This window comes from Arvicola amphibius, chromosome 10 (assembly GCF_903992535.2).
Source record: "Arvicola amphibius chromosome 10, mArvAmp1.2, whole genome shotgun sequence".
Classification (NCBI taxonomy): Eukaryota; Metazoa; Chordata; class Mammalia; order Rodentia; family Cricetidae; genus Arvicola; species Arvicola amphibius.
Genome location: NC_052056.1, coordinates 83006720 through 83033709, shown reverse-complemented (window position 1 = coordinate 83033709; position 26990 = coordinate 83006720).

Sequence of the window (26990 nt, the reverse complement as noted above, 5' to 3'; positions counted from 1 at the left end):
CACATGGGCAATTAAAATCATATCAGGGCATCTAAGCCTGAAAACATATCAGACACCCAGATAGAGGGCAGGGTGCAAACTCCTTACCTGGACCCCACAAAGAGGAAGACACCTAATACTGAGACGGTGACCCACAAACCTGTCCTCTGATCACCCAGTGAGTGGTCCCACAGGCTGAGAACTCTCGACCATCTCAGGAGATAACACTCAGTCTGGCCGTATACTAACTGACATCCATCTATCCGCCATTCATCTGTTTGGACTCTGACTCTCCATCCTCTGTGGTCCCACATCTCGACTTGACCTTGAGATTCAGCTTGACCTTGACCCTGAGGCTTGACTCTGTATTGGCGCTTCCTGCAGACCTCAGGCCAGTTCTCACACAGACCCTTTCCACTGTGTAAGCCTTGGGCACCCGCCTCCTGCGCCTCTTTGAAGCTTCTTGAGTTCTACTGTGGACTCTTTTGAACTGTTTTGTAGCCTAGATAGATAGATGATAGATAGATAGATAGATAGATAGATAGATAGATAGATAGATAGATAGACAGACTGATAGATGATAGATAGATAGATAGATAGATAGATAGACAGACTGATAGATGATAGATAGATAGATAGATAGATAGATAGATAGATGATAGATAGATAGATACATACATACATACATACATACATACATACATAGGTGATAGATGTCGGATGTTGGATGGATAGATGGATGGATTTATTGATTTAGCATGTGGTATAAGTGTGATCCAAGAGCTAATATCAACAGTTATGATCAGAGTAGAAGAACTTAGGTTTCCGTCTCCCAAGGGAAATTGAGACTATTCGGCAAATTGCAGCTGACAGGCTGAAGTGGCTGTAACTCTACTGTTGTGACATTAAGGAAAACACTAAAAGGTGTCTACGTTTCTGACAGTGAGTTCACGGCAGTGCGGTGTGGAGAGACAAACAGATAACTTCCCACATGTCCCAGAGTTAGGTGGCTGGACAAGGTCAGGCAGAAGGGTGTGAAGATGAATGAAGAGGGGTGTCCATGCCTGCTCCACACTGCCCCTTGTCTGAGGGAGCTCCGTCTGACTGCTGTCACACTGGCCCCAAGCGGTACATGGACAGGGCTATGGGCCCCTTGTGGTCCTGGTTGTTTAGGTTGGGGCAACCATGGACTCCAGAGTTGTGGGTGGGGGCAGATTGTAAAGGGCCATGTGGGGATGAGAGCCATAGCTCCTCATCTGCACTAACTGGTGGGTTCTGAGCGCCTAAGGGAAAGGCACCATGTCCTTCTTAGGCTCTAGTTCATGAGGTGATGGAACTGAAGGGAGGTTGGGCCTTGCTGTAAGGAGCAGGTCGTGGTGGGAGGTCCTTGGAGGTTATATGCTGCCCTGTCGTTCCCTGCCTGTCCCCCTGTTTCCTCTCCACCACGAGGTGAGTGGCTTTCCTTCCCAGAGTCCCTGAAGGCTATTTAGAGCCACCCATGGTCCACAGCAATAAAACCAGCTGACTGGGAACCCAAACCACCAAGACCATGAGTCAAACTAAACCTTCCCTGAAGTTTTCTGGTGCTGGCATTTGTCACAGCATTAAAGACCTAACAAAGACCTTCTATGTTAGGCACCAAACCACATGGGAACCCCAGGCAGTAGTGCCCACTGTCAGGCCCAAGAGCAAAGTCACCTCCAGCCCAGAATCATCCCTGAATACGGACTGATTATTGGGGTGTCATGAATCAAATTTCACTTTTGAACCCATAGGAACAGTGATGCAGAGGTGTCAAGGCATGAGGGAGGAGGGGACAACTCTGATGTGTGTGACAACCTGAAGGCTAGACTAGGGGACACAGTATGGGACACAGCACATTCAGGGCTCTGTGCCTTGCCACCATATACAAGGGGTCACGGAAGGAACCCTACATGGACATGGGGGTCACTACACATATACTGCCAGATATAGGTGGTTAGTAGACCCCTGACTGCAGCAAATTTGTGGATGGCTGCAGCCTAGGCTGCAATGGATACTAGGGACCAGAGGGCCTCTGGGTGGATGCAGTGGATGCTAGGGACCAGAGGGCCTCTGGGCAGAGGGAGGAACATGCATTATTTGGGTGTGGGTATAAAAACAGCCCACACTTGGCAAATACACACTATGTAAATGCTTTATTTTTATTTTTGGTTTTTAAATTAAAGTTGTGTGTGTGTGTATGTGTGTGTCAGGGACAACCTGTATGAGAGAGTGCTCTCCTCCCACTGTGTGGTGCCTGGTGAGCAAACTCAGGTCATCAGGCTGGGTGGAAAGTGTATACACCCCCCGTATATCTCCTTGGTCCTGCTTTTGGTTTTGAGAAGAATCTCAAAGGACTGGCCTAGCACTCATGGTAATCCTCCTGTCTCTGCCTCCCAAATGCTAGGATGGCAAGTGCAAATCATCACACCTGATGCTGTTCATCTTTCTCAACTGTCCCCACTTTCTTCACAGCCCTCTCTGGAAAATGACCCTCTTAGCTCCATGGTGTTGATGAGGAAACCGAGGCGCAGGAAGGTCCAGAGTCGCACACTGGACCCACGTGGGAGCTTGGACTTGTTGCTAGCTGTTCAGCTACCACAGCACACCAAAAGGTGCATAGGGAAGAGACTAGCAGCAGATGAGGTGAAAGACCGGGGCAGAGGTGGAGCAGGGATGAGTGGCAGGCTCTTCTCTTGCCGGAAGCATCTGGACTCCTGGCAGGGCCGTCCCCAGTCCCCAGAGCCGTACCCAGTCCCCAGTGCAGGACAGCTTGCCGGTCCCATTTTTCAGCTATAGCCGGCGCCGGCCCTGCCCACTCCAGGAAATCCTGCCACTGCTATTTTGGGAAAGTTGATGGCTTTTTTTTTTTCTGGTCGTTCGGAGAGCCTGACAGATGGCCACAGATTGGTGCGACGCATTTCCACGGTGGTGTCCGAGGCTCTGCGATGGATTCTTCCTGCTTCGTCAGGCGCTGCAGCCAGATTCGCTCCTTCGGTAAATATTTAAGGAAGCCTGCTGCGTGCAGGGATCAGCAATAGGCGCCAGGAGAGGAACGAAACGGCATTTATTGGTTATGTATCGTGCAGTGGCGCAGGAGATTGCAGGTAGGACCAGCGCCGTTCTGAGCACCACTGGGTCCCCAGTGAACCGTGTTAATGAGCCGTTCTTTGCCTGCTAGCCCAGCTTGCGGGCATCCTCTGGGATGTATTTCTGTAGCTCCAGCCTGTGACAGTGGAGGAACGTGTCAAAGCTCTAGAGAACCCAGCTGCTTTCAAAGGAAGAGCACCGAAGGCAAGGAGGGAAGCCCCGGCGCTGCTCTGCAAAGGCTCCTCTGTGCCAAAGCTGAACACAGGCCATCAAAGCTGAGAGAGAGACCCAGGAAACAGAACAGAGTCCTGCAGCAGCCTGCTCAGACTGTCACAAGGCCTCAGCCCTGCCTGCCCAGGTGATGATTCGGAGAATGGACTCCCCTTGGGCCTCAGTGTGCCATCTGTAAAATGGAGTGGATGAAGGCCCTGACCTCTCAGGGTGGGTGGGTTGAAAGAGACAGTGGGGTGGTCACACTGAGAAGCAGTGAAGTTGAAAGAGATGATACTACACTCATGGAGCTGGCAGACTGCTACTCTTCAAGGTTGGCAGAAGTCCCAGCTAAGGGGATGAAATGGGTTAGACGTGTCTAGAAGGAAATACATAGGGTTGCAGTCCCTGCACCCCTGCCCTGCCTTAAAGAAACATTCTTATTGGTCTCAATACCAGGCTGGGACTGGGGATCTGGAAGGTTCTCTGTACTTGCCATTGCCTAAGAAAACCCAAAGGGCTGGTTTCTTTATGTAAGAAATGATATTTTTTTAGAAAGAATTTTCTTCTAAAAGCATCTTTTAAATTCGTTTTTAAAGTTGGGCGGCGGTGGCACATGCCTTAATCCCAGCACTAAGTAGGCAGAGGCAGGTGAATCTCTGAGTTTGAGGCCAGCCTGGTCTACAGAGTGAGTTCCAGGACAGCCAGGGCTACACAGAAAAACCCGTCTCAAAAACAAAACAAAACAAATTTGTTTTTAAATTACACTGATTTATTGTGTGTGTGTGTGTGTGTGTGTGTGTGTGTGTGTATCTCACAGCATACACGTGGGTCAGAAAACTCACAGAAGTCATTTCCCTTTTTTTTTACAATGTGGGTTCCAGGAATAGGACTCAACTTGTCAGACTTGGTTGAAAAACTCCACCCACTAAGCCATCTTGCTGGTTCCCTAAAAGCACACTCTTTTCATTGCTACTGTTTTATTATAAATATTTTATGACATAATTTTCCAGGGATGGAGAGATGGCTTTGTAGTTATGAGAGCAACGGCTGCTTTTCCAGAGGACCTAATCTAGTTCCCAACACTCATGACAGGCAGCTCTCAACTACCTGTAACTCCTGTGGCTCTGACGCCCTCTGCTGGCCTCCACAGGTACCTGCACTCCTGTGCACATAGCCACATGCAGACACAGACATGAATAATTTAAAATAAAAAATTTTTCTTTTTTGTTGTTGTTGTTTTGAGACAGGGTTTCTCTGTGTGTAGCCCTGGCTGTCCTGAAACTCACTCTGTAGACCAGGCTGGCCTTGAACTCACAGAGATCCGCTTGTCTCTGCCTCCTGAGTGCACCACCACTGCCTAGCTTAAAATAAAATCTTATTTGCTTGTTTGTTTATTTTGTAGTCTTCTGTCTGCATGTATCCCTGCCCACCAGAAGAGGGCACCAGATCGAGTTATAGCTGTGACCCACTAGGAACTAAGCTCAGGACCTCTAGAAGAGCAGCCAGTGCTCTTAAACTCCGACTCACCTCTCCAGTCCTTAAAATAAAATCTTAATTTTTTGTTCCAGATGGGAGGCAGTGGCACATGCTTTTATCCCAGCACTTGGGAGGCAGAGGCAGGAGGATCCCTGTGAGTTCAAGGCCAGCCTGGTCTACAGAGCTAGCTCCAGGACAGCCAGAGCTGTTACACAGAAAAACCCTGTCTCGAAAAAGCAAAAGAAAGAAGAAAAAAAATTCCATAAAAGCATGTATTGAAGAAGACATTTTCTGCATAAAGCTTCAATCCCAGAGAAAAGCAGCAATACCGCGGGAGCCAGCTGTTATAGCCCTTGCCATTCTGCCATCCGTTCCCTGACCACTTTGATGCAGTGCACACAGAAGGGCACTCCAGTGCTCTGCAGGATTCTCCCAGGTACCTATGTGCTGTCAGCTGACTTGGTCCACATCCTGCCTCCTGTATTCTGTCCTCCAAGGAGGCCTTAGCTGTGTCTGGGCAGACAAGCTTCACACCTCTGAGGCCACCTCCCAATCTCATTTTAGGGAGCACAGAGCAGCCATGAGGGCTGACACAGCAGACAGACCCAGGGCTATTCTGCATTCTCTTAGGACCTAGACTCTGGGAAGCCCATCTCTCCACTGGGTCTTTGCCTGGCCTCAACTGTGAATCAGCTGGCAAAGCCATGCTCCCTGTCACATATCTTTTATGACCCAAAGAATCCAGGTCTCCCAGGTTCTGAATGCTGCTCTAATCCCTAATCTACCAAACAACGTGGTCAGCATGTATGCATACACACATGTGCACATGGCTCTCAGACACAAGCCCCTCGACTCCTCCACTCCTGTGCAGAGGGACCCCCCAGGCTCTCAATGTCTCTCTGCCCTCTGCTCTGTCCTTCTCTGTTCCTACCATACAATCTCCCCAGATTCAGTGATGGTGGTGACTTTGTCCCTTCCTCATCACGAAGCATACTGTAGCTCTGCAGGCTAACTCAGCAGAGAGGCTCAGCCTTGCCAACCAGAGGAACCTAGAAGTGCGGCCTCTCCTTAGGCCCCAGACTAATGCTCCATTCCCCAGCCATACAAACTGATAATGGGAAGCTCCAGGGCACAACAAATGCCCCCAAATTGATGGAGGAGTGTCTATGTGTTACTTTCATTATTAATAAAGAAACTGCCTTGGCCCTTTAAGAGACAGAAAATTAGGTAGGCGGAGTAGACAGAACAGAATTGTGGGAAAAAGGACGCAGAATGGGGGAGACGCTTCAGGCAGTCGCCATGCCTCTCCTCTCCGAGATATACGCAGGTTAAGATCTCCCCTGGTAAGCCATCCACCTCGTGGTGCTACACGGATTACTAAATATGGGTTAATTAGCCAATAAGAGGCTGAAACTAATGGGCCAGGCAGTATTTAAAAGAATACAGTTTCCGTGTAATTATTTCGGGTATAAAGCTAGCCGGGTGGTGGAACGCAGCCCCGCCGCTCCATCTACACCAAATGGAGGGACTAGGGACAAGGAGGAGCATGGTGTAGGAGGAGAATAGAGTGGGGTGCTGGGAGGAAGGGCTGGCCAGGACAGGGAGAAAGATGTGATTGGCTACTTCAGGCATGCACCCCCTCAGGAGTGAGTCTCTCAGCATCATGGGGCCAACAGTCAAAAGCAGCATGGGTTGCTGGGTAGCTGCTTTCCACTCTTAGGGTAGAGGACACCTGACACCCATTCCAGGAAAACCTACAGAACTCAGCCAGGAAATAGCCCAGAACCTTCTATATGCCAACCCGTTATACTTTGGCTTGGAGATTTGAGCACCTATGGGGTACGGAACTTCACAGTATCCTGACAATAGGGACCTAACACGTGTGGGATCTCAGAACTGGACTCCAGGCAGCAAGGCAGGGGCAAAAGAGAAGCTGCAGGATTGATGCTTAGGGCGACCTTTCTGGCTGACCCGGGACAAGAAGCACTACCACAGACATAGTGGGATACCGATTACCCAGAGTGCAGATATTGTTTCCCACGACATTGGCTGTTAATTTTTGCACTGTGAGGGATTGAACTTAGGGCCTAACATAGCCTTGACAAGACTTCTACCCCTAAGCTACAGACCCAGGCCTTCGTCGCTGCTGTATTTTTATCACCTGATCAAAAAAAGTTTGGGGGAGCAGTGAGATGTCCCAGCAGGTGACGGTACTCGCCCTCAAGCCTGAGGTCCTACGTGGAAGGTACCACAAATTGTCCTATGACCACACGTGTGCCATGGCATGTGCATGGACATGGATATATACAATTACACACATGTACGTAACATATACAAGTTGAGCACCTCTGGTCACTAAATCCAAATGTGAAATCTCCCAAAATCTCTTCATTTTTTCCCCCTTTCTTTCTTTTGAAACAGTCTCACTGTGTAGACCAGGCTGGTCCAATCTTGTTACGTGGTTCAGGATGGCCTTGAACTCTTGATCCTCCTGCCTCTGCCTCTCAAGTGCTGAGATTCCAGTTCGGGACCAACACATTTTGCTAAAGCGAACGCCTTTCTGAGCACTGATGTAATGCCTCCAGTGGAAAATTCCACACCATGGAACCCTGCCCTGCACGCAGTAATTAAACTGTCAAGTAAGTACACACCTTCTTACAACCCTAAGGTTGTACAACATGTAAAGAGGAATTCAAAAGTCTCGAGTTCTTCTGGTCCTGAGCATGTTAGAGCCCGACCCGTAATCTGCCCAGAGAGCTTTGGTGTGTGTGTCTGTTCAGACTTCTCGTGTCTGAATGCTGCATTCAGCCTTCAAGGGTCGCTAGACATGCCTGTGTCCTGCCTGAGGCACTCTCCCCCAGGCCATTTTAATCAACACAAACCGTAGTAAAAAGCCAAGGTATATGGGGGAAAGAGTGCCATGCCAGTCTCTGCTGAAAAGGGTACTTGTTTGAAGCTTGGGGCCAGGAAGGAAGTACCTTGCTCTGTGACACCAAGAGAAGGTGTGTCAGACAGTTGCCAGGGCTGACAGCTGCACTTGCAGGTAGGAATAGATCTCCGGCATGTTCAAAGGGACAGATTCACAGACAGCAAGGCTCGGCACAACTCCCACATCAAACCTGTGTGCCCATGCACCCCCTTATCTGTGTGCTCATATACATGTAAAACATATGCACACACACATGTGCACCACATGGGCTCATGAAGATGGAAACACAAAACAACAAAACATGAGTCTACTCTTTCATGAGGACAAACTCAGAGGTGGACAGATGGCAGACTGGCTGAGTCAGCAACATGGCAACCCCTCCCCACCCCCACCCCCAGGCAGCCCCTTTCCTCTTCCTTGTCCTGTGGAGAGGATGTGGTTACAGGCAACAGAGCAGGTAAGATATTGCCAATCAGGATATCTTCTGTCCCTAGCAAAGAAGACTCTGCCACACAATCTCCCACAGAATCCCTCAATGCTAGCTGGGCATCGCAAGACTGAGCCCAAGAAAGCCACTGTGGCTGGCTGTCTCCTCTGAAGTAGGCAGGATTCTCTAGAAGAACAGAGCTAATAGAAAGTATGTGCATTAAAAAGGAGAGCTGTGAATTAGCTTTCACTGTCAATGTAAGAAGACTCTGCCCTCTGTGGGCAGCGCCATTCCCTAGGTTTGAGTCTTGGACTGTGTAAGTATAGAAAGCTAGCAGTACGCGTACAGTTCTAGGCTCCAGGCTGTGGATGGAACTAGCTGTTTTACACTCTTGGTGCTGTGACTTCCTATCTTCATCCCGGAAAGATTGAGGCAACAGCAGTTGCTCCATCTACATAGTCTTGAGTCCAGCACTGATGGCCTGAAGTTCCAGGGAGGGTCACTGCTACCAAGTCTCCCTTCAAATGCCCAGGAAGTTGGAGCCTGAGGTCAGCAACAGCAGCTGCAGCTATAAAGAGATGACTCAGAGAGGGGCTTGGTCTTGTACTGCCTTCCTCTGATGCCTCCCTTACCTGGGCACTAGCTTGTTGAATGGTTCTGAGAGACTCTTTTCTTTCCAAGTCAGTCTCCTCTGGAGACATCTTCTCCCCTAAGACTGGATCACCAGTCTTACACATCTATCAATCCAGTCAAGGTGACAACCAAGACTAATCATTATATTCACTAAGATTGACCTCAGAGAGGTCAAGATGGGGCCGGTGCCTCAGACCCCGAAGAGATAAAGCCATGAACTAGCCGTGACTGTGGCCAAGCTGTTGTTTGATTCTGGGCCAACGCACACACAAATAGGACCCTCCTACAACCTGCACTGCAGGTTGAGTTCCCACATTCTGTATCTTCAATGCTAGCTTCCCTTTGGGGCTCTGTCTTCATCTCCTGCTGCCCTTTCTGGGCTCCCCAAGCTCCTTTGTGTTGGGGCCTGGTTCTCCCCCCACCACCACCCCATTTTCTCGCCTCCATCTGAAGCCTCTGTGACTAATTTTTGTCTCATTTTAAGATCATATTTCCTTGAGGTTTACCGTGAACACAAGACAGCTTTCTGCAATTTACCTCCATTTCCTGTGGTAAATCTTTTTCAAAAATGTGTTTTTCCTCAGGGGGACAGAGTCTCCCCCTCCTCATTGCAGGATGTGGCCTACCATGTCAGAGGGTTCATTTTCGGGGCTCACTCTGTGACAAAGAGATGTCTGCTCCAGCCTAGAGTGGGGGGATGCTGATCGGGTCTCTCCCTCCTGGCCAACCTGGTTGCTATTAGACCTCATTTCAAATGGTGAAGCAGAGGCCTTGGCCGGTGAACGTGCAGCCCAGAGCCAAGTCCCCAGCTTCTGGCAGCCATTTTTCTTGCAGGTCTGTGCTGGCTCCAGAGACTTCTTCCACTTCTGCTGCCTGACAATCCAAAGGGAAATTTATTCACAGATAATTTGAAACAGTCTCAAGCCCTCCCGACGCCAGAGAGTTCGAGTAGAAAATCTACAGGCCCCAGAGGGTAGCGGCCCACAGCTATTCCTGTCTTGGCCTGCCCATCTTCCAACTTGACATCCCAGAAAACCCCGACTCCCATTCAGTCACTGTAACCTGGGCCAGAGACATTACTGTGTGGGGACGGAAAGGAGCGCGCGCGCGCGCGCGCGCGCGCGCGCACACACACACACACACCAGTGCACTTCAGTAGAGGTCAGAGAACAGCCTGCAGGGGTCACTTCTCCCCTTCCACCAAGGGAGTCCTAGGAATTAGCCCAGGTCATTGGTGGAAAGTGTCTTCACCCACTGAGCCATCTCATCTGATTGTTTATTCAGGTCCAGGCCCTCAGGCATCCCAGGCCAGCATTATGTCACTGAGCTACATCTCAGCCCTCAGCCCTCAACAAGCTTCTGCAAGCACTGACAGTCCTGCGGCCTTCTACCTGGCCACCGGCTGGTGGCCCTCCGTGCTCCTGCCTGTGGAGGGACTTGAGAACACCTGGCTTCCCCTCTTCTGGTTTATTTTGCTGATGTGCAGAAGAGCAGAGAAAAATAAACCCGGGGCCTTTGTCTCCACACGGGTCTCCAGCTGGTTCCTACTCTGGGATCCAGTCTCTGCTGGCTGCTGGGTCGCCAGGCAGAGCTGGAGATATCTTTCCCTGAGGTACCTCAGACAGCCACAGTCCGGATGGAGGCTTGCCATTTACAGATTCCAAGGACAGTCTCACATCCTTGGCAGCCCGGTGGCAGCTGCTGGCTTCCCTTTTCCTTCTCACTCCTGGATTGGGAACCCAGCTAGAGCCACATAAGCCCACCCCCAAGATCTTATTTCCTTATCTCTGCCTGCCTGTTCTCACACTGGGGAAGGGGGAGGAGGAGAGACTCCAAACCCTGGGATCTCAGGTCACCCCTGCTGAGGCAGGCAGGGACCTCTTCCAGAGCGGAAGAGCTCCTTCATTCTTTGCAGGGGCAGGTGGCACTCGCCGGTCAGCTTCTCCCTGCCTGGGTCAGTCCTCCAGGCCAGGATACCCTGGCATGGGCATTTCTCTGTAAAGTACAGTTCCTCAGGTGGTGGTGACCCCAACCATCCAATTATTTTTGTTGCTACTTCTCAACTGTAATTTTGCTACTATTATAAAATATAATAGAGGGCTGGAGAGATGGCTCAGAGGTTAAGGGCACTGGCTGTTCTTTCAGAGGTCCTGAGTTCAATTCCCAGCAACCACATGGTGGCTCACAACTATCTGTAATGAGGTCTGGTGCCCTCTTCTGGCCTGCAGGCATACATACAGACAAAACACTGTATACACAATAAATAAATGTTTAAAAAATAAAATAAAATAAAATAGATCTGCTGTGCAGGATAGCTGATATGTGATCCCCAAAAGCGGTCGCTACAACAGGTTTGAGACCCGCTGCTGAGAAGGGAGAGAGCATTGTGGGTGTTAAGCACAGGTGGTCTGAAGGACCCCAGGCTGGGGAACCCAGCAAGGATGGCACCTCAGCTCTGCTCCCCAGCAGGCTTCATCATTGCATGGATGCCGACTGTGGTTGCTGCTAACTAAACTCCATGTAAACTCCATGTCCTTCATTTCCCCCAGGAAACTCACATGCCTTTAGAGGACGCTAACACAAGTGTTCCAGAGGCTTGGGGAGCCAGCGCCTTGCCTCCACCCAACCATGGGCTTTCTGTTATACTGGCTTCTCCAAAGGTTGTTAATGTGATTTCATTTCTGTGGGGTTATTTTTCTCACATGTATGCTTGTGTGTGTGCACACAGAGGTCAGAAGTCAATGTTCAGGTCTCTCTCTCTCCTCTCCATTGCTTTCTGGGTTTGTTTGTTTGTTTTTGTTTTGTTTTTTTGAGACAAGGTCTCTCACTAAAACCCGAGAGTAGCTGACTAGTGAACTCCTGGGCCTCCTGTATCTACTTCCTCAATTACGATTACAATTATGTGCCACAGTACCCCACTTTGTACGAGAATGCTGGGGACCCCATCTCAGGTCCTCATGCTTGTAGGCCAAGGACTTCGCTGATGAAGCCCTCTCCCCAGGCCCTACTACCCTACTTTCTTTCACAGATTTACCGGAGTGACAACTTTGCCAATGAGAAGGGGAAACTGAGGCCTGGAGAGATAAATGCTGTTTGGAACAGACAGGAAAATGTGTTCTTTCCCGATGCTTGAGCTGATCTTTGGGGCAGCCCCACTGAGCAAGGGAAGGAAAGATGCTGGCTGGTGACACAGGCCATCTTCTCTGTCCTACTAGCTCAGAAAGCCACATTCTCCCCTTCCTACAGATCGGAAGCAGCAGATCGGAAGGGGAGGTTAAGCGTGGGTCAAGGGCCTACCATTGCTAAACAACGGGGCTGGAAGGGGACCCAAGGATGCTTCGCGTGGAAGCTGGAGCCTTCTTCCCAGCTGCCTGTGCACCCTGAGGCTGATGGGTTCTGGAGAAAGGCTATGAAGGAGAGTAGAAAAGTACACGGGTCAAATAAACCAATTTCCTGGCCTGCAGGCCACTGCTGAGGTGAGCAGAAATTCTCCACCTGATCTCCCACAGTGGCTTTTAAACTCATGCAGAAATCCCTGCCGAGTGTGGGGAAGAGAGAGGGAGAGAGAGAGAGAGAGAGAGAGAGAGAGAGAGAGAGAGAGAGAGAGAGAGAGAGAGAGAGAGAGGGAGAGAGAGAGAGGTCTGCGTTTTAGTTTGTTTTGGAGTGGTCAGGGTGGAACTTATTTTGGCAATGGGGATAGAGGGGCTTTGTGTGTGCTGGGGCAAGTTCTGTATAGCCGAGCTACACACCAGCCTTCTTTTAAAAAATATTACAGTTATTTGGGGGTGGGTTATGCACCTACCATGACACACATGTGGAGGTTAGAGAACTAGCTGAAGCTGTAGGAGTCAGTCTTCTCCTTCCACCCTGTGAGGTTTGGGGGACAGAATTCAGATCCCCAGAGCTGATAGCAAATGCTCTCGCCCTCTGAGCCATCCTGACGGCCCACCCCTAACCCTGTTTTTACCTTTTATTTTGAGTCATTCTTTTCAACCTCAGACTGACAGAACCGCAAGATTAAAGCTTTGTCTTGTTTACAGCTCCCCCTGGCCTCCAAGCCTGTCATCCCAGCTCCTCAAGAGCCTGAAGCAGAAGGGTCATGAGTTCAAAGACTGCCTGGGCTAGAGCGTGAGCCCAAGGCCAGACCGAGCAATTTAATGAGGCCCTGACTCAAAATAAAAAGTAATACAAGAGCTGGGGGCGTGGCTCTGTGGTAGAGCACTTGCTGAGCGCGTGTGAGGCCCTGGCTTCCATCCCCAGCAGTGCCAAAGACACAAAGAGAAACAAAATCAGGTTGACACCGTCACACACATCAGACACAAGTCACAGAGTACAGCCACACATCCACCTTGCCTGGCTGGGTCACTGCATGGCACACAGGCAACGATGCAGAGACACTTGGCCCTGAAAGACTGAAATTGCCAGGTTCAGTCACACACCAGATGATGCAGCAAAGCCCTACTAGAGTCAGAAGTCCCCAGACTCACAGAAGGATTGCCAGGATAGCCCGTGGCCCTGCTTGCACGCTTGGAAACCCATCGTTTCCCTCAGAGCAACAGTTCCCATCCATTTTATGTGAATTCTTCGGAGAAGGCATTCCTTCCCCCCACCCCTCAGTTTTTCCACCAGTGCGGTGTGAGGCTTCAGGCCAGGAAAGAGCAGAAACTAAAAGTATCACTCAACTTTGGAATGCAAGAGAAATTAATTAAATCCAAATTTGCCCCAGAATGCTGGAAGTTGAACGCCACTCAAGACAGACTTGCGATCCGGATTGGATTTCAAAGCCGTTTCTGAGAAACCTCTGGGAGCTGTTTTGCGGCCCATGACAGAGATGGAGTTGCCTGGCGCAAGCCCACAGGGCAGGTGGGAGACCTGTCTCGAGCTCAGTGACACGGGGACGGCCTGGCATGAAATGAAAACTGGGCAGAGTTGCTGGGCAACACGGACCTGATGCTGTTTGGACCAGGGCCTGGATTTGCCAGCTGAGTGGGTGGTGGCTCTGTTCATTTGCAAAGAGCCAAGGAGAGCAGACAGGACAGCTTTAGCCCGAGGAGCAGAAGGGAGGGGCACTCCCACTCAGGCAAGGGACTATGGGACCATGAGTGGGGGGTTCTTTCAGTAAAGAGTCTCCTGGGGCATAAGTGGATCCTCTGGGAGCACCTAGAGTCATAAAACCCACCAAAACAGTATCCATCTGTTCACCAGTAATTGCCAGGAGGCAGCTATAGTGAGGAGCCCAACTACAGAAGGCCTCGGGAGATCTGGCTCCACCATCCCACCCAGGACTTAAGGTGGTTGATCACCAGTTATCCACAAGCATGAAGAAAGGAATGTATACACACCCCATAAGAGCGGCTACATGGTTTTCAACACTAGCTGGGTTCAGACGACGTTTAAGTCCCACGGGCCATGTATGACTGCAGGTGATATCAGAGTAGCGTCCCCGGGATGTGATGGGAGAGAATCACTCGCTCTTCTTTACTTTCTGAGTTTTTCTTCACCCTTTTGATGAACTAGTGTCAATGAGAGCCAGGTGAGGCAATTGTGGGGGATATTGATTCAGAACACACAGTGAACGGCACAAAGCTCTTCACTGTGGAAGCGTACGTCTTTGAAGTCAGAGTGAACCCACCAGGCAGATGGGCGTAAATGTCAGCCAGCTGCTGGAATGTGACACCACAGGGTGCGTGATGGTGGTCTAGCGTGTTGTGAGTTGGCTTGAACCGCCAACTTGATGCCACCCAGATACCTGGAGAGAGTGTCTCAGTGTGGGATTGTCTAGACCAGGCTGGCCAGTGAGGATGTCTAGGTGGGACTGTCTTATGTGAAATGATGTGGGAAGTCCCAGTCCCCTGTGGGTGGCACCATTCCCTAAGCAGGGGATCCTGAACTGTGGAGAGAGTGATCTGAGCACAAGTAAGCCAGCCAGCATTTTTCTTTGCTCTTGTGGCAGTGATGTGACCAGCTGTGTGACATTTCTGCCTTGGCTTCCACATGTGATGGACTGGAACCTGGAACTGAGAGCAGAGATAACCCCTTTCTCCTCTAAGTCACTCGCTGTTGATCACAGTCACTAGATTAAACACACAGTGTCTTGGCGCTTGCCTAGCTGACATGCTCTCTAGTAACTAAATGTGATGGACTTTATCTTTCCTCAGGAAATTTACCTTTCTGTGTCTTCTTTTTTAATTTTTTTAAAAAGATTTTTATTTATTATGTATACAGAGTTCTTCCTGCATGTATCCTACCATACAGAAGAGGACGCCAGATCTCATAACAGATGGTTGTGAGCCACCATGTGCTTGCTGGGAATTGAACTCAGGACCTCTGGAAGAGCAGCCAGTGCTCTTTACCTCTGAGCCATCTCTCTAGCCCCTTCTGTGTCTTCTTTAATGATGGGGTGCTAACTGATGTTTTTTGGACTTTGTTGACTTTTGAATCAGGGTCTCCAGCATAAGGCTAACCTTGAACTCCCAAGAGCCAAGAATGACCCTGAACTTCGGATCCTCCTGCTTCTACCTCTGGATGTTGGGATGGCAGGCATGCACCATCACACCCAGGTTCTGGGGTGTTGGGAGTAGAACCCAAGCTTCATGCTTGCTACATCCCTAGCTCTTAAATGACATTTAAAACCTCAAAATTCTCCCCTTTCGAGAGCTGGCTTGACATTCGAGGGACGTGAAGAGGCTGTGGTAGGTGCCCGGAGAGCCTGACCTCTGGACTTGAGTGTATTTAGCTCCCCCGGGGATGAAGATGTCCCCACAAAGCCACAGAACTGAGTGTAACTGGGAAGTACAGGTCCCACGGAGTAGGCCTTGGTTGAGAGGTGGGTCAGATAGGATTGGTACCCATGGGATTCCAGCCGGCTCAGCGCAGGGGCCAGGCATTGAACTTCTTTCTGCCCGGTTGGAAATGGAGCCATCAAGAATGAGCCCACCGAAGGCTTGCTTGGAAATAAGAGAGCGCAGCTGGACTCTGCCCTCTCCCAGAGCAGTACTCCCAGATGCGGAGGAGCAGTACTGGGGTTAGCTAAGTGTGCAGCTCAGCGATGGCATCAAGGACATCTCTCTTCACCGTCAGCTCCGTGCCTGTCTTGCAGTCTCAGCACACCAGCGGCAGCTCCGGGCAAACATCCATGTATCATATCCAGTGGTCAGAAGACTCCATCTCTTCCTAGAGCTGTGGAAGCTATGGACTCTTCCCCAGAAGCCCCCAGTGGAACTCTCCTTACAACCTGTTGACCAGAATTGGGGTCACATGTCTCTCTGACTAAGCTGGGGAAAGGCAAACGGGTGGGAGATACCTTGGCCTCAGGCAGTCAGAATTTACCCATGTTTAAGGTGAACCGGGTTGAAGGACCCTGCTTTCTGCTTCCAGGAAAGATGGTGCCAGAGTAGGGTCGAAAAAGATGGGTCTGACTCAAAACCAGAAAGAGCCAGCGGCAGCAGGGACCACAAGGGGCACACACGGGAGGTGTGGAGAGAGATGGAAACTTCTCACAGAAAGCTGAGTATCTGTGACATGGGACCTCACAACCTCCCACTGTGTTTCAGCATCATCCAGCCCCTTCCAGAGTTCCAGAACTCAGAACCCGCTTCAGCAAAATGCCCCAGTGCCAGACCTGCTGTGGAGGAACAGTGGGACGGGACGGAGCCTACAGTGCACCTGCCCCAGGCCTGGCTTCCTGTCTCATCCTCGCCCTCCTGCCCTTCCAGGGATGCTGCTGCTGGGTGTTTAGTTTCGATGGAGACAGGGTCTAGCTGTGTGACTCAGGTTGATCTCCTGGGTTTCACTGATCTCTAGCCTGGGCCTCCCAGTAGTTGGGACCACAGGGCTGCACAGTCTCACACTGCAGAAACCTTGTGTGTGTGTGTGTGTGTTCTCAAGTATGTATGGGCACAAGTGTGTGCACATATGTGGAAGCCAGAGGACAACCTCGGTGTCATCTGCTGTCCACATTCCTTGAGACAATGTCTATTGTTGGCCAGGGAGTTCCAAGGAGCCTCCTGTGACCACCTTCCTGTGCTGGAGTTAAACTGGTAGGTTGGTTATGGAGAGAAAACACAGGTCCTGACCGTGGCAGCATCACAATTTCTAGTGTTCTTTTTTTTTTTCCAGATGACTGATAATGGCCGGGAAAAGCCAGGAAGGGCCTTGCCTGAGGCTCCCTAGTGGGAATGTGGAAGGGGTGGGGATTTCACTAAAGTCTGCGCTAATAGCTATGGGTGGTATTTGAGCGACACACACTCCAAGGGTCTCTCGGAGTCTCCCTAGCACTCAGGAACACACACCATTCAAGAGGCAGTCGATCAGTCTTCCTTTTGTTTAGAAGTCATAGCGTCTTGGCTGGAGAGATGGCTCAGGAACTAAGGAGGCACACCTTTCTATTCTCATCTCCCAGGGCGCCTGAACTCACGGGCACCACCTCCTCTCCCCCCATGGCTGCTGGAATGCAGAGCAGGAAGTGATCCTGACCACTGAGCATCTCTCTGCCCCTTGTCAGGTGTCTTCTTAGAGCAACAGGAAAAGCAAACGAAAACAGGGAGGTATTCACCTCCTCATCCTTGCCAGACGCCCCCAAGGCCCTGGGCATCACAGCTTGTCTGTCATGGACAAGCACACACACATCACGGCTGGTGCCTTGGAGGACCGCTGCCCACCAGGTTCTTCCTGGGGACCTCTCTTGATCCAGCAGCAAAAGGGTTAAATCTGCCACAGCAAGGGCTTCTGGGTCTCAGCTCCCCTTTAAGCTGTCATTCTGTGGAGTCGGCCTCCAAGCCCTAGCAGGTGACTGTCGACACGTGCTGGAGTAAGTTTGCATAGGGAAGAGGTGGAATATTATTTAAAGTCTCACGCTTAGGAGTTCTCAGTGGGCAGAGCCACCAGCCAGCGGGCCAGGGTCCTTCTGCCCAGTAGTGGGCAGGTGATGAGGCTCCTTAGGTGCTGTCTCTGGCAGCTTCTGTGTTCCTCCTCTAGTTTTACCTGCACACATATGAACACACACGCACACGTGTGAGCACATGCATATGTATCTTCAAACACATGAATACACATGCACACATCCACACATGCACCTGCACACATATGAACACTTGTGCACACATATACACAGAAAGACATAAAGAGGAAGGAACACTTTTCAGATTGACAAGTTAAAGTCAAACACTGCAAATGGCAGGAAAACAAGGACTCTTTGAACAGTAAGTTGAAAGAAAATGCCAGCAATGGAGTGGAGCCAAAACATGAAAAACTGAGAAGTGGGAAGAGATGGGTCAGTATTGGCCATAGCCATGACCTTGGGTGGCCTGGAGGTCAATCTTTACCTTCTCTCTGCCAGCCTCCAATGCCCCTCCAGCTGGCAGCTGTCTTAATATTGTTCTTGAGCCTGAACCAGACTCCTGACTTTTCCAAAGTGGAGACGAAGGTGTGGTCTGGTTCCTGTCCCCTCAGCTGACCTTGGGTGTGCTAGCCACAGTGAGGAGTGTCGGAAGTCTGTCCGCAGCTTTACAAATTTCAAGTTGTCCTAGGCCGAAGCCAGCCTTGTCTCTTCTTCCTCAACACTGGTCACCAAGCCACGGGGAACTTGTTCCTGCAGATTGCTGCTGTCCTTCTGCAGAAGCCACCGGTCAGCCCTTGCTGTCCCCAGGGACATCGGTATGCCCATCTGTTTCCTGTAGCGCAGCAACGTGGTCCCCAAAATTTTTCTGGGGAGGAGCTGGAGCAGTGCTCAGTGAGGGCCCAAGTTCACATCCTCAGCACACACACAGACATACAGACACACAGACACACACACACACACACACAAACACAAGAGATGTCATAGTGGTACACCGGCAATCTTACAGCTGGGGAGGCAGGACAGGCGTGCCCCTGGGGCTTGCTAGCTAGCCAGTCTTGGCAAACAGGCAAGCTCCAGGTAGGGAGGGACCTGTCTCCGAAACGAAGCCAGAGATCAACTGTGGGAGTCAGCTGATGTCTTCCTCTGACATCTGCGTACACACCCACACGCTGCTTCTTTGGAACAATTTCCCTTCAAACATAAACCAAAACAACAACAAAAATCCTTCCACGAACTGACCTGTGGTACACATCACATTACTCAGTGGGCTGGGCAGAACAGACTAGGGTTTCTGGAAAGTTCCATCCACCTCTGGCAGGCTCGCCCTCACTCATGTGTTTGAAAAGTGACTAAGACACAAAAGGAACTTCCTGGGTTTGCAAGGAAACTAACAGATGACTCAAAACAATGGGCAGCCAGTGGTGCTCCAAGGTGCCAGGGAGCTTGGAGCTTGGAACTTAGGAATCCAGCCTGCAATGGGAATGGGCAGAGGGCTAGGAGCCTGAGCAGCGTGCACCCTCCTTAGGAATCACGGTGCTTATCTACCAAGTTCAGAGGCAGTGGGGACATGGCTGACTCTCACGGTCCTTCTGTTTGGTTTCCCTTCACGAATTAGAAAGCACATCGGCCCATCTTCCACAGCCCAGGACTTGCAATGGCAGGCTGCTCCTGCCCAGAGGCCAGCAGAGGCCCAGAGCTTAGCTGTCATGGACTTCACCAGACACAAGCAGAAAGGTTGGCATCCTCGGTGAGGAAGGGAGGGAAGGTCCGGGTTTAAGAGCCTGAAACTGCTGACTATGTGACATCTAGAGGTACCTGCTGTGTCAACTGTGCTCAGGAGAGGGGACTGATACCGGCTATGAGAAGCACTTGTTCCCGGTGCTTCCCCCCAACCCCGTTCGTAGTATTTGTTAATCCAGTGAGATGGGTCAATCCTCCTCCCGTCAACCTCGGCAGCAAAACTGGTGGGGAATGGAGAATGGGATCCTTTTCCCACTCTGTAGAGCAGAGCAGCTGGCGTCACACTGCAGGGTAGAGTCTCCCTGTCAACCTGTGACCTGCTCCTGCCAGGGCACCTCCCTTTATCTAAGCAGGAGTCTCCACTCACCTGTGGCTGGGAAGCAGCAGGCCCTGTTGATCGGCTGGGCAACACTCAAGTGTGACCAGGAAATGTGTATTTGAGTATTTGAGTCAGAAGATGTGTCCTTCAGAGGGAAAGACAATGGGGCTGGAATGGGGTTCAGTGGGGCTGGAAATGAGGTTCCATGGGTAAAGTGTTTGCTGTTCTTGGGGAACTGGGCTCAGTTCCCAGCACCCACATCAGGCAACTCACAACTGCCTGCAAATCTAGCTCCATAGGATGTGATGCCCTCTTCTGGCCTCTGAGGGCACCCACACCACCACCTCCCACATACGCAAATAAAATTAAATCTTGAAGGGGAGGGGGAGGGAAGGTGAGGGTGGTGTAAGCAAGGCAGCACATGGCTATTGTGGTGTCTTGAATGAAAACATCCTTCAGAGAGTCATATGTTTGAACGTCTGGTTCCCAGTCGGTGGACTATTTGGGAAGGATTAGGAGGTATGGCCTTGTTGGAAAAGGTGTGTCACTGATGGTAGGTTTTGAGGTTTCAAAAAGCCTATGCCCAAGCCTCTGTGTCTTTTTCTTTCTTTCTCTCTCTTTCCCCGTCTCTGTCCTTCCGGCAGATCAGGATGTAAGCCGCACAAAGTGCCCAGGCCTAATTAGAGGGAGTGGGCATCCACACATATAGCCGTGGACGATCTTGAACTTCACTGTTTTGGCCTCCACTGCCCCAGTAACCGCAGACATACATTGCCGTGCTTAGTGTGTGGTGCTGGGGAGCAAACCCAGGCCTGCCTAAGAGCCAGGAAAGCACTCTGCTGACGGAGCTACACCCCCAAGCCATTCATTTCTCAAGGTTTTTGAGACAGCATCTTTCTATGTCGCCCTGACTGGTCCACAGCTTGCTATGTGGACCCAGTTGGCCTCAAACTTGCAGCCATCACCCTGCCTCTGCCTCCTAAGGGCCGAGATGACAGCTGACTTCACGGTGGGTATTACAGATGCATTGTGAGCTGTTCTTAGAGTCAACCGCTCTCAGCCAAACTGTGCCTGCCACACAGTGTGGGGACACAAAACTGTTGTTTGCTTGTTACTATTATTGGTTTTTTTGAGACAGGGTTTTGCTACGTAATCCAAGCTATCTTCACAGGCACCATCCTCCTGCCTCAGCCTCCTCAGTGCTGGGATTACATGTGTACACCATCACACCGGACTGTGGTCAGGCTCTCCCTCTGATTTCCATGAAGCCCTTTCTCAGGACAGGGTGATTTCAGTTGATCCAGCGTGGTCTAATGTCTCAGGGGCCCACACAGGAGTCCCTACCAACAAATCAAAGACCAAGTCTGGGCCCTTAACCTGCAAAAAGCCTGCTTTCAAGCCGGCTGGTGGCACACACCTTAAATTATAGCACGTGAAGCAGAGGCAGGTGGACCTGTGAGTTTGAGGCCAGCCTGGTCTACACAGTGAGTTCCAGGACAACAGAAGCTATGAAGAGAAACCCCGTGTAAGAAACAAGCAAACAAACAAAACAACCATGCTTCCGGTCTTCAGCAAATGGTGCTGAGCAAACTGTGCAGCTGCATGAAAGGAATGAAATAAGATCCATACACTAGTGCTCTGCATAAAATCTGGTTCTTAGTAGGTCAAGGACCTCAACATAAGACCAGACATCCTAATCTTATAGAAGAGAAAGTGGGGAATTGGCTTGAACTCACTGAAACCGGAAAGGACTTTCTGAACAGAACACTGGAAGCACGGGCACTAAGAACAACAATTAATAAGTGGACCCTGACCATACTGAAAAGCTACCGTACAGCAAAGGATGTCATTTGAGCAAAGCGACAGACTACAGAATGGGAAAAGATGTTTTTGCCGGCTACCCATCTGATAGAGGGCCAGTATCTAAAATATATAAAGAGCATGGACTTCAAGAAAACAAATAACCCAATTAAAAATGGGGTATAGAACTAAGCAGAGAGTTCTCAAAATATAAAATACTGAACGAAATGTTCAATGTTGTAGAATATTAGTTTAAGATGTGTTTTATTTGTTTATGCTGTGGAACATTTGTTTAATGATGCAAAGATGTGCTTCATTCTTTTATGTTGCATTTGTTTAACTCTGTGAAGCTGTGTTACTTTGCCTGCCTAAAACACCTGATTGGTCTAATAAAGAGCTGAACAGCCAATAGCAAGGCAGGAGAGGGATAGACAGGGCTGGCAGGCTGAGAGAAGAGAGAAGATTGGGAAACAAAAGGAGGAGGAAGAGAGGAGAGGAGAATATCAGAGACGAGTCACCCAGCTACATGGCAGACATAGAGTAAGAAGGAAAGAAAAGATATACAGAAATAGAAAAGGTAAAAGCTCAGAGGCAAGAAAGGCTAGCTGGAAATAAGCCAAGTTAAGGCCGGGCATTTATAATTGGGTGGTAAGCCCACAAAAGAGAAAAGAGTAGAAAGAACCAACAACAGCTCAACATCTTCAGTCATCAGGGGAATGTGAATTAAAACTGCTTTGAGATTTCATCTTACACGGGTCAGAATGGCCAAGATCAATAAAATAAATGAGAGCAGATGCTGGTGAGGATGTGGGAAAGAGGAAACACTTAATCATTGCTGCTGAGAGAGCAAACTGGTCTAGCCAGGATGGAAATGAGTGTGGTTATTTCCTCAGGAAGCTGGGAATTGATTTACCTCAGTATCCAGCTTTCCCACTCTGGGGCATATGCCCAAAGGACTCCACACCTACTACAAGGATACAAGCTCACCTATGTTCATCTCTGCTCTGTTCACAATGGCCAGAAACTGGAGACATCCTGATGTCCATCACATGAAGAACAGATAATGGAAATGTAGTAGCACATTTATACAATGGAATATTATTTAGCTGTTAAGAAAAATGAAATTATCAAAACTGCAGGTAAAATGGTAGAACTAGGAAAAAAAATCATCCCAAGTGAGATAATCCAGACCACAAAGGGCAAATATTGTACATTTCCTCTTATAATTGGATATCAGTTTTTAAGTTTTTGATATGTGTGCTACAATATGAACAACTGCAGAGGTTAGTTTCCTAGAAAGGAGACAGGACTGGGGAAGAGAGGCTCTCCCAAAGAAGAGGAAATAGAATACAGTGTTATGGAGAGACAAAGAGAAAACCAGAACAGTAGGATAAATAGGAAGGGAGATGGGAGAGAAGGGTAAAGGAGGAAATGGGTGATGTCTAGTACTAAAAGACATCTGAAAAAGAAAACCACATGGAGAACTGGAGAGATGGCTCAGAGGTTAAGAGCACTGGCTGCTCTTCCAGAGGTTCTGAGTTCAATTCCCAGCAACCACATGGTGGCTCACACCATCTGTAATGAGATCTGGTGCCTTTCCACAATGCAGGCATACACACAGACAGAATACTGTATACATAACAAATAAATAAATCTTTAAAGAAGAAAGAAAAGAAAAAAAGCTAATGGAAAACTATCACTGTAGAAGTTCATAAACTATATACATATATTACAGAAATCTAAATGCTGTCACCAAGTAGTGGGAGAGACAATGCCCCAGCCAGACATTTTATGCCAACAATTAAAACCTCCAGTTCCAGATGGGTTATATCTTTTTGAGTTGTTTTCCAAAGAGGTCCCAGAGAAAACCCCAAACATCACAGGCTATTGCCAAGGTTATTGGTTGATCTATGCAATCTAATTTCAAGGTCCTATTGCCGAAGACAATACCTAGCCATTGAGCAGGAAGAAGAGCTGGCACCTAACCAGAAGCTTCACCTTCACCGACTGGCATTCATCTCGTGCAGGAGAAAGGTAATCATCAACATCAGCCAGCTGCAAATCCTGGGGTTTACGACAGTGACCTGCTGGCAGGCTAGACTTGTACAGATGCGGCACAAATGTAGTGGGAACCACAACCACTTTTTTATTGGCTTCAAGGCCCACTCCGTGAGATATAACCCATACCTGACACTGCTAACGTGGTCAAGAACCTAAGGCTGGATAAGTCGTGGGCCTAGGGGAATACTTACTATGATTATCTGCTAAAGCAGTGGTTCTCAGCCTTCCTAATGCTGCAGCCTTTTAATATAGTTCCTCATGTTGTGGTGACCCCCCCCATCATAAAATTATTTTTGTTGCTACTTCATAACTGTAATTTTGCTACTGTTATGAATTGTAATGTAAATATCTGTACTTTCCAGTGGTATTAGGTGACCTCTGTAAAAGCGGTTTGACCTTTAAAGGGGTCACGACCTACAAGTTGAGAACCACTGTGCTAAAGGACCATATCATATAATGATTTCCAATGGCATACTGTTATACCCATAGGTCAGTGCCTTCCTCAGCCCACAGCAGAGAAGCCTCTTTGTGCAATAGATGGGAATTATTGCACAGCTGGACAATGTGTAGAGAGTGAGAGGCACAGTCGTCCCCAAATGGGGTGTCTTCATCCCACACTTCCCCATTCCCAACACTCCAGGGAGCAATGCAGAAGAGCAGAGGGAAAGACTGCCAGGACCAGCAGTGATGAAGGATTTCAAGGAAACAGCGTCTTCCGGACACAACAGAATGGATGCCCACACAAACTCACAGAGACTTAGCAGAGCACCAAGACCTGCACTGGTTCAGGACAAATGGAGTTCCTAGCACTGAGACGGGAAGTGGACATGGACTCCACCCTAACTAAGAAGTTAATGTGCAATTGATACCCACTGACAACGGGGGATAAAAATCAGCTTTCTCTGATGAGTGCCACTGGGTTTGTCAACCGTCTTCAGGGCGGGCCCCATGCGCAGGAGCAAGTGGCCAACACAGAGTAAACCCTGTGGTGGTTTTTTCTGTGGCCTTTTCATCTCATTTCGATGTTTCATCCCTTTGTCTTATTGGATTTTTTTTTGTTTGATACCCATTTTTGCCGGGATTCTTTTTGTGTTTCTTGTCTTAGTTTGTTGTTGACTTTTTTGAAAGAGAAAGAGAACATAAAGTTGGGTAGGTAGGGAAGTTGTGGGAAAGGGGACTGGGGGAGGAGGGACATGATCAATGTATATTGTATGAAAAATGTTTACAATGACAAAATAAAAGCCTAGTTTCAATAGCGGATGAGCCACAAGGCCAAAATGTATATAGACTAGTAGCCCCTAAGAGAGGAACAAGTCAAGATCAGCCATGTCTAAGAGAGCAGCTCAAAGAACAAGACAAGGGGCATTATATAGGAGGATCCCCAAAACATCTCATCCTATAAAACGCCCCAGTGAATCTCCAGAGTAAATGCATGTGTCAATCCATCGGGGCAAAACCTCAGTATCCACTTTCACTTGGCTTGCTAGGCTTGGTGGCACACACCTGTAATCCCAGCACCTAGGATACAGAGGCCAGAGGATCGGGAGTTCAAGGTTAGCCTGGGCAACATGAGAACATGTCTCAAGAAGACAAAAAAAAAAAAAAATCAATCAACCCCTTCCCTCTAGTTTTGGAGGTCTTGAGGCCGGGTGATATGTGTGTGCCGCCTTCCACTTGCTTTGCAGAGCCTGTGCAGGGTGTGTGTGTGTGTGTGTGTGTGTGTGTGTGACGGCAGCTGCCCTGCCTCCTCTGTGGAAGATGCTGACTCTGCTCTAGTCATAGCTGACCTGGAAGATGGAAGAAGTGTCTCTAGCAGTTGTGACAGACCAGAAGGTGACCTCACAGAACTGCCAGAAGACACATAATCCCGGCACCAGCAACAACGCCAAGCTGCATTTCAAATTCGGAACCTCAAAACTCCAAGAGAAGGAATTTGAGTTATTTTAAGCCATTATGTTAGAGGCTGTTGGTTGCAGGTGGAGCAGGAGGCAGACGGTTGCTGACTGGTTCTGTAGAAGCCTGCTCGGCACAGGAAGGCCATATGGCTAAGTTTTGTGTCTGCCTGGTCAACACCACGGTTAATATCAAACCCATAAATCAAAAAGCCAGGAGGCCTCTGTTGAAACGCCGCTTCTGCAAGAGAGCCATCTGTGTTCCATTTGTTTGTTCTAAGTGTTTCCACTCGGTTCTTAATTTAAATGTTATTTTTGTGTGTGCTCATGTATGTGTGTTCATGGGTGTGCATCCCTGTGTGTGTAGGTGTTCGTGTGTGTACAAGTCAAAGGTTAGCCTTTGGTGTAGTTAGTCAAAGGCTAACTTTTGGTGTTTCTCAGGAGCTGTCTACCTTGTCCTTTTCAGGACATCTCTCACTGATTTGGGGCTCACTCATTAGGCTAGGCTGACCGCTCTGTGAGCCCCAGGGATCTGGCTATCTCTGCCTTCCTAGCTCTGAGATTACAAGCACGCACCATTACATCCAACTTTCCCCCCATGGGTTGTAGGGATGGAATTCAGCAAGCATTTTGCAGACTGGGCCATCCCCTCGCCACCTGGGGTTTAAACGGTGCAGTGTCAATAGCAGCCTGGGGATGCTGCCTCAGAGGACATTGGGGGTCATCCGCCAAACTCCGAGGACAGCCTCTCCAGCTCTTCAGTGTCACCCAAGTCCCTGGCCTCTTGGCGTCGTCACACTGCTGCTGCTTCTCCACGGGGAACAATGAGCCCTGTGAAAACAGAGGGGCCGCTCCATCCCACATCCTGCCTTCTAGGGGCTCTGGAACTCTTACAGAACAGTGGGAACAGCCCTGCCACCTCCTAGAGTCAGGCTGGCAATGAGACACACAGCCAGCATCTCGTCTCCAAAATCAGAAACCAGGGAAGGGCTGAGCACAGGTTCTCTTGCTGCCCTCTGTGCTCTGACATCCGAACTGACGTGGGCTGACACACAGCCTTGGCCGACCTGGCTTAAAGTGACTGCCATATCACCTATGACAGAGACTAGGGTGTGTCTGCAGACACTCCACCCCCACCCCGACTCTGGGAGCTGTTCTGTAACACACAGTAGAGAGGACACAGTCTTCTTCAGAGCTGGAGAGGGTTCTGAGTCCTGAGCCACACCTGCTGCTGGTCGCAAATGCGTCTTGATGCCAGCGCGTGTATTTGTTCTAGATTCACACTGCGCAACCATTTCTTTGTGCCCCTCAAAATATGAAATCAAAACAACAACAACAAATCTTACTTTTCTTTTCCTCAAGGATACAGAGCCGGGTGTGGGGGCACATGCCCCATACTCCTGTACCCCAAAGGTAGAGGCAAAAGAACCGGGAGCTCAAGGAAGTTCAGGAAATACCCGGGACTATGAGAGACCTCAAAAAACAAGCAATACACAAAACAAAACAATATTTTAGTCAAAAAGGACAGAATTGACAAAAGGCACCTCAGGAAACCTGGGTTGGCCTGTTTA